Here is a 14,047-nt window from a genome sequence, read left to right on the forward strand (position 1 = left end):
TGTGTGTGTGTGTGTATATATATATATATATATATATATATATATATATATATATATATATATGTATGTATGGTCATGGGACGTGGAGTATAGTGTGGGAGTGGAGTCAAGGGAATTGTAATATGTATGATATTGGGGGGGGAAGTGGGGCAGCAGACTGGGGGAGGAGTTGTCACCTCAAGGGGTAAAAAGTATAACTAGTGCACTGTGTTGTACAGCTGAAACTAATTCTAAAAAATACGTATTTCAGAATTAAAAAAATAAAATTCTAACTAAAAGTGGGTCTTGGCCAGTAGTCACATCCTTGGCCTGTAGTTTCCTTGACAAAGGTCAATCTTTACCTTAAGTGAGCGTGTGTATTTTCTTCTTGCATCTAAGGTAACATGCCCTTGGAATGTCAGAGTAATCCCTTTTTGTGGACCCTCCACACCAGAGCAGGAAATTATAGAATCCCTCATTATTATCTTGTCCCCTGATTATCATCTCTATCTGCTATAAAATGCTAAGTATTAACTAACCTGTACCCACCAATGTAAAAGAAATATCTGTTTCTCCCATTTTACTTTTTGTGCAATCCCAGAGATTTCCCCTCTTTGCTTTGTCCCACCCTCTTAACCTACAACCAATGGATTTCATGTAACCCTCCTCTTTTGTTTCTAATGTATAAAATAAGTTGCAAAACTGACATTTCCTGGAGTATTTTCTCAATCCGTTGAGATTTTGATTCCTGGCAATTGTTGTCAGTTTGGCTCAAATAAACTCTTATAAGCTTTCTCTTAGGCTGGATTATTTTTGTCAACATGGCCTATCTAGCTAAGCTAAATTCATAACGCAAATAGAAGAGTTCTCTGTTGTTTTAAAAAAAATTCTGGAACCTGCTATCTCTCTTCATGTTTCCCAATGAATGGTTGGCAGACATCTTCCATATGTTTACTTAATAATTTGTTTAAAAGTGTAGTTTTACAGCTGGGTGATTTGTTTACTTTTTGTTTTCTCTGAGAATCAAGGGTTACACTGGGGGATTGCTTGTTCTGATGGAATTCCCGTGGACACTTTGGAGTTTGATGAATGATCCCCCACCCCAGTCTGCAGGGGACTCATTTTGGAAGCTTTCCCTGGATCCCTTTCATGTCCTCTCCTGTCTCTGGTCCACTGTATAGTTTCCAGAGCTCGGCCATGGGCAAGTTTAAGGGCAGAACATAAACAACTGTGCAGCTCTGTCAAGTACAAATGGGCATGTGGAGCTGCTCATGTAAGGACTGCTGGCTGCCTAGAAAAAGTGAAACAAAGTGAGTTTGTAACAAAGTCTAACAAACTGTGGCCTCTTCTCATCATAAACACTTCATCCACTGAAAACATCAGGTGGCCTAAAGAATCAGAGGACTTTTAGATAAATCATCCATATGGTTTTATATTAAAGAGAAAGAGAGGGCACCAGATGCTTCCTGTGCTCCTGGCCAGATGAACTGGTGTGCCTGGGGAATTTCAGCTCCCTGACTCCCTATTCAGCCTCCCAGCCCCAGATCAATCTGGCCCTGACACACTCGGTGGGGTGGGGACTATTCACTGATGTTTCTGGGTGATGTGGAGACACCCTGCCTGGTTGCTCAGTCCACAGATGAAAGCCTGGAGTGGGATGGTACCTTTCCATAAGGTGGACTTTCCCACAGGCTAGAGCATCAGTGGAAGTACCACCAGTGCTGCCCAGTGGAGACAGAATGGGGAGGGTGGGCCTGGAGACAGAAGGAAATCTCCACATTTATGAAAGGTGAAATGGGCCCAAGCAAGACCGAGGCATCTCTGTACAAACCTGGAAGCCTGGTATGACTGACAGACCTGAGAGTTGGCCCTGGAAGATTGAGTTTGGGGCTTAGTTCATTTCATTCCTTTTTCTCCTGTAGAGAAGACACTTGAGATTGTTGAATTTGCTAAACCTGTGGGTGCAAGACACTGAAGTCTAATAGTGCAATCAAGGTGTAACTCAACTGAGTTCACCCCCATGAAAGCCTGCAGAGCGGTTTTACTTTAAGGTGTGCAAAGGTGAAAAGCCACCAAAGACAGCAAACAGAGACTTTTCACCTCCAGATCTGATTAGCTTCCTTTCACCACTTAGCACCAGATGAGCAGAGAGCCCATAGGGGTTCATTTCTGAGCAGCTGATTCCTGGGGTGGGGGGCACCTCTTTCACCCTCACTGCCTGTTGTGCTCATCGTGAGACCAGGAGCATATAGAGTGTGCTCAGGGCCCAACAGGGAGGGAAATAGCAGGCCTGAGAGAGGAGTGACCTTCAGAAAGGTGTAAGGACCAACCCCCCCCCCCAAAAAACAACACAACACAAAAAACGTGCAAATGTGGAAAGAGCAAGACTGTTGTTTGGCTAACATTCCTGGCATGCCGGACACATAACAGGAGAGAAGTGGTGGGGTTAGGGGATGTGCGGGTGGGGTGAGCAGTTAAGTGGTCCCAAGCTCTCCGTGGCCCCTCCCAGCCCATTTCACCCATTGACTATAGCTGCCTGCAGCCTGCAGACTTTGTATTCATGTCAGTGGGACAAACCAGTGGTTCCCCAGCTCAGGTGAGCACATTCCTTCTTCCTGGGTCCAGCCTGCTTTATCAACTTCTCTCCAGAACCAGTGACCAGGTCCCAACCAGCTGCTTTCACTCTGTATCCTACCATTTATTTATTTTTTTAATTAGTTTCAGGTGTACAATACAATGCAATAGTTATACATTTCACCCCTCACAAAGTGACAACCCCTCTCCCCCAATCAATCCCCCCCAACATCATACATGTCTATTACAATTCCATTGACTTCACTCTCCACACTATACACTCCATGACACATATATACAATCATAGTTGACATACAAAACCACTTACTCTTATCACACCAGCAGTGGCCCAGGCAGACATCCCTCCACTCATTAGTAAGAGTGCCCTCTGCAGGCAGTTGCGTCTTCTGTCTAGGCCAGCAAGGTGTCTGCCTTTCTTTAGACTCAACCCTGGGGACAACATAAACCAGTCTGATGGCCCACCTCCTGCATAAATCACCTTGTGCCAAACATGGAAAGTGACTGTTCAGCCTCTGCTTGAACACTTGTAGTGATGGGGAGCTCATTAGCAATCCATTCCATTGTTGTAAACGTGGATCTTTGGGAATATCTTTTTTATGTTGAGCCAATCTCTGCCCTTTGTCACTCATTCCGCTTGTCCTAACTCTGTCATCTTGTCACCCTGAGCAAGGATAGTTCTCCTTTTTATGACAACCCTTCAGGTATTTGAACCCAACCATCACCTAACCCCAGTTCTTTCTCTCTTTCTAACCCTTCCTAGGTCCATTGGCCATCGTGGCATGATGTAATTTTACCACTTGCATCCTTTGCTTCTGGGCACAATCCATTTCTCAAACCCTCTTTCGCATTGTGGTGCCTAGAAGTGCACCTGACCCTGTAAATGGGGTCTGACCAGTGCCCAAGATGAGGTGTTAAATCCCAGGGTCTGACAACTGGACTTGGAGCATACAGAAGGTCAGAGCAGTCTGTGTGCTACAGCCTTCTCACTGCTGATACATTCTGAGTTTATGTCAATTTTAATTCATTTTTATACATGCTGCCAATTAACCCCATCAGTGAATCCAGCCAGTAAACATTTAACTTTTACTATGTGTGAGGCAATTGCTATTATTGTTGTTCAATCTTGGTATCTCTTCATGATTTCTGTATTAAATTTCATCCTGGTTTATTATGTCCATAGCTCTCATCTATAAAGACTGTATATATATATATATATATATATGTATATATATATATGTATATATATATATATATAATTTTTTTTTCCTGGAGAGCTCTCTAGGTTCACATTCATCACTCCCTTTGTGTAAGGTGGTTCAACCAACTACCAAGGCTTTTATGAGGAGCACAGGAGGATCTTGCCCTGTCGTCTGCAGACTGATAAAGAAGTTTCCACATGTCACCTTGTCACATGCCTCATGGAAACCTGGACTCACGAAGCCTGCCACGTTTCCCTGCATGCAGCCTAGTAATTGCACTAGTGTTCCCCTGCCTTGCTGTGGGTTTGACATGACTTGTAAGTTACCCTAGCAGTAACTTCTAAGCCTGTTGCTCAGCTGGCCGGGATGGACACTGAGGCCCCGCTGCTACACATGGTGGCACCTTAGCTCTGGCGCCAACTTCTGTTCTGTGCCCTTGGCTCAGAAAGTAGGCAGGACTCACACTTTCTCCATAGGGGTGTCCCACAGGGAGCTGCATGTTGTTTCTGCCCTGTGCTAACAGTGCCTTGTCCTGGCTGAAATGCCTCATGTCATGGGGCCTTCCCTGTGTCTCTGGTGAGGCTATTCTAGTCCAATAATAGATCGCATCCTTAACAAGGACTTCCTGACATTAATCATAGATTGTCTCATACTGATATCAGACTATTATTCCCTCTTGCACCTTTTGGTTTTGATGCAACTTAACACCCATCTCTTCATGGTGTCCTGAGTGTGTGTGTTATGTGTATGGCATGCATGAGGAGGATCTTACACAAGACACTCTTTTACATGTGTGACTTTGGGATCAACAATTTTCTCAATTCTTATAACAAACCTATGAGGTAGATATGCTAATATTCTCATTTATAGACGAGAAAGACTGAGGCATGCTCAAGTTCTGTGCTTAAATTAACACACAATGGTGTGGAAGCTGGTGAGCCAGCTCTCCTGAATACACCCTGTTCTCCTGCCAGGGGCTAAGCCTAGTGATTCTGCCTGAGCTCACATAGAGAGACTAGCACTGTGCAGTCCATCTCCAGGGTGAGAGCCACTGGCCTCCTGTGGCTACAGAGCACCTGACATGTGCCAGTCTCAATTCAGATGTGCTGTGAGTGTGCATTGTACATTGGATTCTGTATAAATGTAAAATAGCTCATGTCGAAATATTTTGGACATATTGAGTTAAAGTAAATATAGTATGATCATTAATTTCATGTTTCTTTATTTACTCTTCTTGATGTGGCTCTGAGAAAATTGAAAATGACAGTTGAGGCTCACATTTGTGGCTCATATTCCATTTCTTTTGGACAGTGCTGACCGAGAACATGCATCTAGAATTTGATCTCCATTTTGTTGTTTGGATTTTCAAGATGAGGAAGGCAAAGAAGGAAGAAGTTCCCAAAGGACTATTTCCAAGAGACAGGGGGAGCATTATCTATATAGCTTACTTTCTTCAGCCTTGGTCAGAGTTATTTGACAAGCTACATTTCAGAAACTTCTAGAAAATATATGCTATTTTATTAAGAACAGCAGGGAGAGAAAAAGGGAGGATGAGAATCTTGAATGAATGCTAGCAAAATAGACAGATTGAATACATTTTTGTAAAAAACCCGGCGGCCTGTCTTCTCATTTGCTTTGTGAACACACGGAGCTCTCAGCAAGGGGACACGAGCTCCCCCTCCACTCAACATAGAGCCCCTGTTTCTGCAGCTGCTCCCAGTCCTGAGGGCATCTGGTTCACCTCCCCACTTGACCTTCTCTGCTACTAGCCAATGGCTCCTGCATTACAGTTCTTCCCTGCAACAACTTCCAGAGAACACAGACTTCAATAAGCAGCTTTATAGCAATAGGGGCCAGGCTAGCCATTCAGATGTGACTCCCAGAGCCACCTTTCTGTCCACAGGCAAAAAGGAGTCAAAGGTCTGAGGCCCAGCACAGGGCTGAGGGTACAAGGACAGCATCTACAGCCCATAGCAGTGTTTCTGCTGAAACCTTGGCAAGGACCATAGTGTCTAGGGAAAGCTGCAAAGGTTCTAGAAGTGGAAAGGAAAGTGTGTTTCCTGGAGAGACTGCCTATGATTGCGTTTACACAAGGGCTCCCTTTGAGCTACTAGAAAAATTAGACAAATAGACCCATAGTAAATCACTCCCAATGTGTGTGGAAACTGAAAGAAGATAGTTCTGGGGTGTGAGAGGGTGCTTTCCTAATAAAAACAATAATAATGCTAGGTATGTATGACTACAAGGAAAGAGAGATTATTCAGGGAAATAATCCCTCACATAGATAGAACAATTCCACCCAGGTGCCTAAGGAAACTCAGTTCTTTTAGGGAGAAGTAAGGAGAGAGACTGTAATGACTCCTCACCCACCACAGGCCAGGACTAGGATGAGGGAGGACATGAAGAGCAGCTGAAACTTCAGGTCGTTCCCACTGGAGGTAGGCTTTTTCTGAAGTGTACGCCCTTGGTGGGGTGGTGCCTGGCCAGTTTCAGCCTAGTGCCAGCCCTAACCAGGAGGTTTGTTAAGGACCTACTTATATTAGCCTATTTAATATGCACAAAAGCCTTGTGTTCAAAACTATTATCCCCATTTTATAGATAAAATAAACTGAGGCTGGGGTTCAAAGTGACACAGTGAATAAGCTCACATACATTGCCTGCACTGCACAATGCATTTGATTTATTCTCCATAATTTGTTTAAAAAGATTTCTGAAATTTTCAACCATTAAAACAACTCTGGAGGACAGATAGATGAATCTGGTCAGAGTCTTGGCCCTGCTACTTAACTAGCTGTTTCACTTTAAGCCAATTACTTCATTTCTTGGTTTTTAAACTGGGAGGATTTGTTTTTAGGATGAAATGAGAAAATGCACATAAAATGTCAACAGAGTGCCTGGCACAAGGTAAACACTATGTGTGCACACAGCCAAATGTGTGTGTATGTGTGTGTGTGTGTGTGTGTGTGTGTGTGTATCAGCACAACAATCAACATGTAAAGATTATTCCATCCACAAAATATTTCTGTGCCCAGGTGCTTCCAGCCAGTTACTGACCTTGAGGAGCTCATAATCTGGAGGGAGGAGAGAAAAAATAAAGCTCAAGGGGTGTAAGGGTGGGCCTGAGTTTTCTGAGCAGGAAGAGCATCCCAAGTAGCTGCATTACAGCATGACCCCTTCAGGAAGCATGAGAGGTCCTCAGATGCCTGGGGAGGAAGGACAAGTGAGAGAACAGGGACTGCTGGGCCTAAAAGGTCTAGAATGTGAGCTAAGGAAGATGCTCATCATCGAGCTATGAAATGAGCACAAAAGAAGGCTTTAAATGGAAGGTTGACAAAGTAAAATTTGGGTTCTGGAAAGTGTATTAGTCAGGGCTCTGGCTAAAGTGTATCTGCCTTGAGGGCTTGCCTAGCCCAGGCATGTGGTCCTTTTGAAGTTGCTTTGAAGAGCAACTTCAAACCTGGGAAGGTGTCTGTCCAATCCTGGTTCCATAGATAAATCAGAAAATGCTGAGAGTCTAGGGTCTATCTCAGAACCTCCTTTAGCCCTTCCAGAACATAATCATTGCTCCCTGCTGTATCGTATTCTCACAGAGATGGGTGCTTTGTACCTCCCCCTACCCATCCACTTCCTACATTTCCAAGCATGTTGTTAAAAAAAAAATAACACGGGGACCGCCACTGTTTGTGTGGAATATACCAGCAACCCAACTCTGAGATGTACCCTGGGCTATTGGCCTGCATGGTGCTGGAGAGTTAGAGGGGGGTTGGTCCACACAGCATGAAAAGGGGCTTCCTGGAGCCATGAATAGAGAGAGGAGCTGGGGGCTTCAGGGAAGAGCACTGGTTTAGGAAGAAATGATGACACAGGGAGCTGGTGCTCCCTTTGACAGGCATCCTTAATTCAGCTCTCTTGGCTCTCCTAATGCCTTGGGTGGCCCTGGCAAAAAATTTGGCTACTCCCCTCATGAGGCTAAAAGGGGTAGGATTATCAGCAAGATCATTATTCTTACTTCCATTTTGTTAATGGGTCCAGTGTGTTCTGTTCTGTTCAAGATTATCCAGCTCACGGGTGACAGAAGTAGGCTCACACGCAATTGTGTTGCCTCTGAAGTCTGAGCAATGTCCAACACCTCAGATTGCACCCATTTCCTCAGATTCCTGCTCTTATTTTGAATCAGTTCGCTATTGCTTTAGTGACACTAAGGAAAGGATACTCCTGTAGATTTCCCTGCTCCACCCACTTCCTTCTGTATTGAGACAAATAAGACTGCTCTTAAAACTGCTCCTGGCAAGTCAAAGGGCAGCTGCTCCCACCACTAACGCACCCCACCAGCAACACTGGCTCTCCTAGGAGTCCCAACCTCTCCAACCATCCTTGGCCCTGTCCATAGGCATTGGACTCACCCACCAGCACTGGCCCCTCCCACCAACACTGGCTCCTCCATGCCCTACCACAGCTCTCTTTGTTGCTGGTGACTGAAGGGCCCTTTAGGACTTCTGATCTCTTTTTTGGTCACTGCTTGCTGGGATTATGTCTCATAAAAGGAGTTGGAAACCTCTTTTCCTTTACTGCCTATATCTGTGTTACCCAAGCCACCCCCTCAAAAGGAAGTAGAAGTTTAGCTGAGGCTTAAGGGTTTGAGAGTTGTGCGGGGGTGGTGTTGGGGTGAAATGTTAGTAACCTGTAGTAAATAAATAAAACTGAACGTATGCTATCCCTGTTTTTCAAAGGATTTCCCCTAAATCCCTGTTTTTCAAAGTGTTCAGCCACCCTATGTCTATAGCAATTTCTCACTTAACACATTTCTCCTAAGTGGGGCATGTAGCTCTCTCCTTCTAACTTCTCCCTTCCTCTAAAATTCATTTACTGTCATCTCTGGCTTCCCACACACCCACATCCCCTTTAATTTCCTAGGCAATGTCTTTTGGTCATATCGTCCATGTTTTCTTCTCCCCAAATAACAACATCTTAGGAGCCTCCTTTTCACATTACAGTAGCATATTAAGGTATTTTGCTACACAAATACCATCTACTCTATAGCTAGATTGCTCCATTAATTCAGGTTTAGAGGTCAACAAATGAACTTGGGAGTTCATTTTGTTTGTTTTTATTCTGCTGCACACTCACAGGCACAAAACAATACTTTACTTTGAACTGTGTCTGGTAAGGTCCAGGGTGAGAATAGCATCCAATGTGTCCCATCATACATGTTACTGGTGCCTTTGTCCCCAATGCTGATACAAAGGACATGGCTAGTCTGGTCCTAGTGGACCAAGAGTAGCCAACAGGAGAAAACAAGACTCTCTGTTGTCCACAGCTGTTGGCTTTTGCTCTGCTAAGACCCTCAGCCATTTTACTTTGAGTCATTGCTTTAAGAAGTCCTCTGGCTCCATTTTTAAAGCAAAGCAGCTATAAGTGTTGTGATTAGAGTGACATACCCCTCATGACTTCCTTTGGATCCATTTTTAAAACAAGGCAGCTATGAGTGTTGTAATTAGAGTGGCATACCTCTAATGACTTCTAGATTTTCTCTTAAAACTACTTTTTTCAATTAAAACTTGAGTATCACTTTAGCATCAAATAACTTAGTAGAAAATGCTACATTTGGGTCCCATTGTGGCTAATAACCCCAAAGAAAGGGTTTTATTCCAGGCAAGACCAAGGTTGAGAAAATTCTTGGTAAACTTAGGGCTGGTGAAGTCAACTAACTGCCTTGGCAGACTGAGCAGATGCAGTCACCCAGAGACAACCTGGCCAGGAGGGACTAAGCAATGTCTTTCTCAACTTGCCTTTCTCTGCATCCTGATTCAAGTGCCCTGTGTCATCCTGCAGCAATGAAGAAGTACTTCCCTTCCCTTCCAACACATGGCCCCACTGCACACTGCAGTGGAAGCTGTGGGGTAAGGGACCCTCAGGACCTCAGGGGCTGTGGAGAATATTGCCTTCTTCCCTGCCTATGTGAAAGGGAAGCAAACCTGTGGAGCCCTCTCCTCCACCTTTTCCATTATTGTATTGTTATCTTATACTCTTCTCTGCTCCAGAGAACTTTGCCCATTCTAGACGTACATTTTCTTACTTGATGTCCTGTTTCAGTTCATGGAGACATTGTGTACATGTATTTTGTACCCAGAATTGAAAATCATAAATTGAGAGCACAGCTCCAGTATGTTTGGCCATGTGGCAGGAGGCAAATGGATCTCTCTGTTTTCTACCTGATTTGTCTTTATCATCATCATCATCATCACCCTCAGATATGCACAGCACTCTAAGATGACCACACATTTTCACATCTATTCTTCCCATTTGAGTGTCACATATCTGCTTAGAAAGTAAAAGTTGAGGCAATTTTTCCTCATGTTATAGAGGGGAAAATTAACGCCGAGGCAGACAAAGTGCCTTTGACAAAAAAGAAAGTGGTAGGTTTTTTATATCTGGCCTACACTATTTTAGTTTTACTAGGATATAGCAAAGAGAACATATTTGCCTGTTAGTTTATTAAATGCTAGGACATTATTATTCAGGTGTAAATATTTTGAATATACATAATAGGAAAAGTTTTCATACAGAATTTTGGTGACACCAAAATAGCTTTAAACAGCTCCTGAGGTATGAGGGTTAGCAAATGAAACCAACTGGTGGTGGGAATCACAGAAAAAGTGAATTATGCTACTTGTTAAAAGGCATCTACATAGGGCCAGCCAAGTGGCTCAGTTGGTTAAGAGCTCACTTAAGAATTTGAGCTCTGAGCAATAGTGGTTCGATGCCCAGCCCGAGCTGAGCTGCCGCTGAGCTGCCAACAGGTGGCAGGATGGTTCAGCTAAAAAAAAAATGGCATCTACAAAGAACTCACAGTAGAATCATGCTTAATGCTTAATGGTAAAATATTGGGTCCCTAAGATCAGGAACAAGATAAGGATGTCTGCACTTGCCACTTCTGTTGAACATTCTAACAGGGTGGCAATTAGACATGAAAAGGGATCCTGATGAGAAGAAAGTGTTAAAACTATTCCTATTTATAGATGCTATGATCTTGTATAAAGAAAATCCTAAGGAATCCACCAAAAAAACCTATTGAAGCTATTAGAATTGAGGTCAGTAATGTTTGTAGATATAAGATAAATATACAAAAATCGATTGTATCTATATATTACCAATGAGCACTCTGAAGTGAAATTAAGCAATTCCATTTACAATAGTATCAACAGAATAACATACTTAAGAATAAATGTAACAAAAGAAATGTAAGGCTTGTACATTGGAAACTATAAGGTATCACTGAAATAAATTAAAGATGATCTAAATAACTGGCAAGATTTCCCATATTCATGGATTAGAAGGCTTAAGTTTAAGATGGCAATGCTTCTCATAATCTATGATTCCTATCAAAATCATAACTTTCTTTTTTGAAGAAAGGGACAAGCTGATCCTTAAAGTTATATGGAACTGCAAGGGGCTCTGAACAGTTGAAAAAAGTCTTTGAAAAGAAAAACAAAATTTGGAGGACTGTCACATCCCCATTCAAAAACTTACTACAAAGCTTGATTATATAGTAATCAAGACAGTGTGGTATTGGCATAAACATGGGTAAAGAGATCAATGGACTGGAATGGAGTGTCCATAAATAAACCTTCAGATTTATGGTCAGTTGATGGGTGTCAAGACTATTCAGTGGAGAAAGCATAATCTTTTCAACAAATGGTGCTGGCACAACTGGGTATCCACATACAAAAGAATAAAGTTGGACCCCTAATTTATGCCTTATTGAAAAATTAACTCAGAACAGATCAAAGACAAAAATGTAAGGCTAAAATTATACATTTTTAGAAGAAAACATAGGGTAAATCTTAATACTTTGGGTTTGTCAATGAATTCTTAGGTATAATACCAAAAGTTAAACATAAGTTTACCATAAAACCCAGCAATACCACTCCTGAGTATATTTAAAGCAAGAGGATTTAAAGCATATGTCCACACAAAAACTTGTACTCAAATGTTCATAGCAGCCTTGTTTATAACAGCCAGAAAGTGAAAACAACCCAATGTTGTTTTCTGATGAATGGATAAATAGCATGTGGTGTATATATTCAGTGGAATATTAATCGGCAATATAAGGGGATGAATTACTGATACATGCTACAACATTTATGAACCTTTAAAAAAGGCTAAGTGAAATAAGCCAGACACAAAAGACTGTATATATATACGTATATGTATGTATATATATTTCAGATATCATTCCTTTTACTGATATGTCTGCAATAGGCAAATGCATAGAGACAAAAAATCAATTACTGCTGCCAAGGGTGGAAGTGGTTGAGGGTAGGGATGGGGGTGATTATTAAAGGATATGGATTTTCTTTTGAAGGTGATGGAATATTTTGAAATTAGATAGTGGTGATGGTTACACAACCTTGTTAATATACTAAAAATCACTTAATTATACACTGTAAGAGGGTGAATTTTATGATGTGGGAATTATATGTCAGTAAAGCTGTTATTAAAAACAAGTTGAGGGCCAGCCGAGTAGCGCGTTGGTTAGGAGTTGGCTTGGGATGCCAGCTCTGAGCAGCAGGGCCCTAGTTCAGATCTCACATGAGAGCCAGTGACACTGCCCTCTACAGCTAAGATGATGAACAACAGCTTGACCTGGAGCTGGGCTGCTGTGGGTTGCCGGCGACCCTGTAGACTGTAGGGGAGCTGGCCAGCAGCAGGCGTGAGCATTCGTGAGCTGCCGTGTGCCACCATGAGCAACTGTCCAATGGCCAGCCAGCAACTGCCTCACCTGGGAAGAGCACAATGATAATACCAACATGGGCCAGTGAAGCAACATCCTCAACAACTAGACTGAAGAACAAAAGGACAGCTACTTGTGTGTTCCCCTTCCCCGATTCCCCAATGCTCTTCCCCTCCCCCAATTCCCCAATAAAATCTTTAATAAAAGAAAAAAAAGAAGTTGATTATTTGACAGTGTCACAAAACTCCACAGTGTGTTAAGCTTGAAATTTCTTTTCACTTTCTTAAGAGGATTTGGTCTGGATCACCTTAGAAAAGATACACTTTTTCATCTGATGACTGGGTACCATGTGTATGGCCTGTGAGTAGGGTTCTCATTTGTGAACTGCAGGCTTAGACTATAGTGCCATAGAAGTGCACATGTTATGACCATCACAATAATGCAATTGTCCCCGAGTGCAGCTTCACTTGTGGGTGACAGCTTCCTTCTGTTACCACAGTGAGGTATGGTGAAAAGCACTGGGCCCCAAACAGGTTACCTTAATGCAAAATAAAGTGCATTTCCCAGAGGAGGCTCGTTGGTGATATTAGAAAGCCCTTCTTTCCCTCCTCCTTCTAATCCTGGAAAGTTTATTATCAAGGTTCAGAGGCTGAACTTTGTCATGAGTGGATATGGACTGTCCTTAGAAAAGCCTAACCCCCACGCCTCATCCGACAGGAACAGGGGGGAACCCCTGATCAGTCCAGGGAGGGGCAGAGCCAAAGGTAGGAGATGCAGCAATACATGCCCATCTTCCAGCACAGCTTGTCACACACAGCTTGTGTGTGTGTGTGTTTTGAGGCCTCAGCTTGCCTCTGAGTCACCATTGAGGTAGTGGCTGCTCTCCTTGCATAAAGCATGGTTTCTGTCCACCTCACTTGTATTTTCAGTTGCTAATTTCAGTCAGAGAATGTATCCAGAAGCATATATGTGAGAATGGCTCCTGCCCCATTCAAATCCTGGTGCTTTGATGAGTGACAAAGTGCATCATGCATATTAGTTAATACAGAATAAAGCATGCACACTGTGAACAGTTAATTTTTTTAAAAAATTAAGTTTTTAGAGCAGTTTATGTTCACAGAAAAATTGAGCGGAGAGTCCAGAGATTTTCCCATTTACCGCCTGTCCCTATATTTGCCTGCTCTTCCACCGTTGTCAACATCTTGCACCAGAGCTCAGTCTGAGCTGTTCCAGGTACACAGTACAGGAGGAGCCCCTGTCAGTGAATGGCCACTAGATTCTTACTAGTCATAAAATGTGGGCCCTCGGTTTACCATGGGGAGTCCGTTTCAGGAGATAAATTCCTTCTTCGGGCTCATAGCTAATGAATCTTTCTTTTCTGGGTCCACAAACCCCTGGCAACTACTGATTTTTTTTACTGTCTCTATAGTTTTCAATCTTTAAGAAACAACCAAAATGCCCATCGGTAGATGACTGGATTAAGAAACTTTGGTACATTTACACAATGGAGTATTATTCAGCTATAAAGAAGAAGGAAATA

This window comes from Hipposideros armiger, unplaced genomic scaffold (genome assembly GCF_001890085.2).
Source record: "Hipposideros armiger isolate ML-2016 unplaced genomic scaffold, ASM189008v1 scaffold_490, whole genome shotgun sequence".
Classification (NCBI taxonomy): domain Eukaryota; kingdom Metazoa; phylum Chordata; class Mammalia; order Chiroptera; family Hipposideridae; genus Hipposideros; species Hipposideros armiger.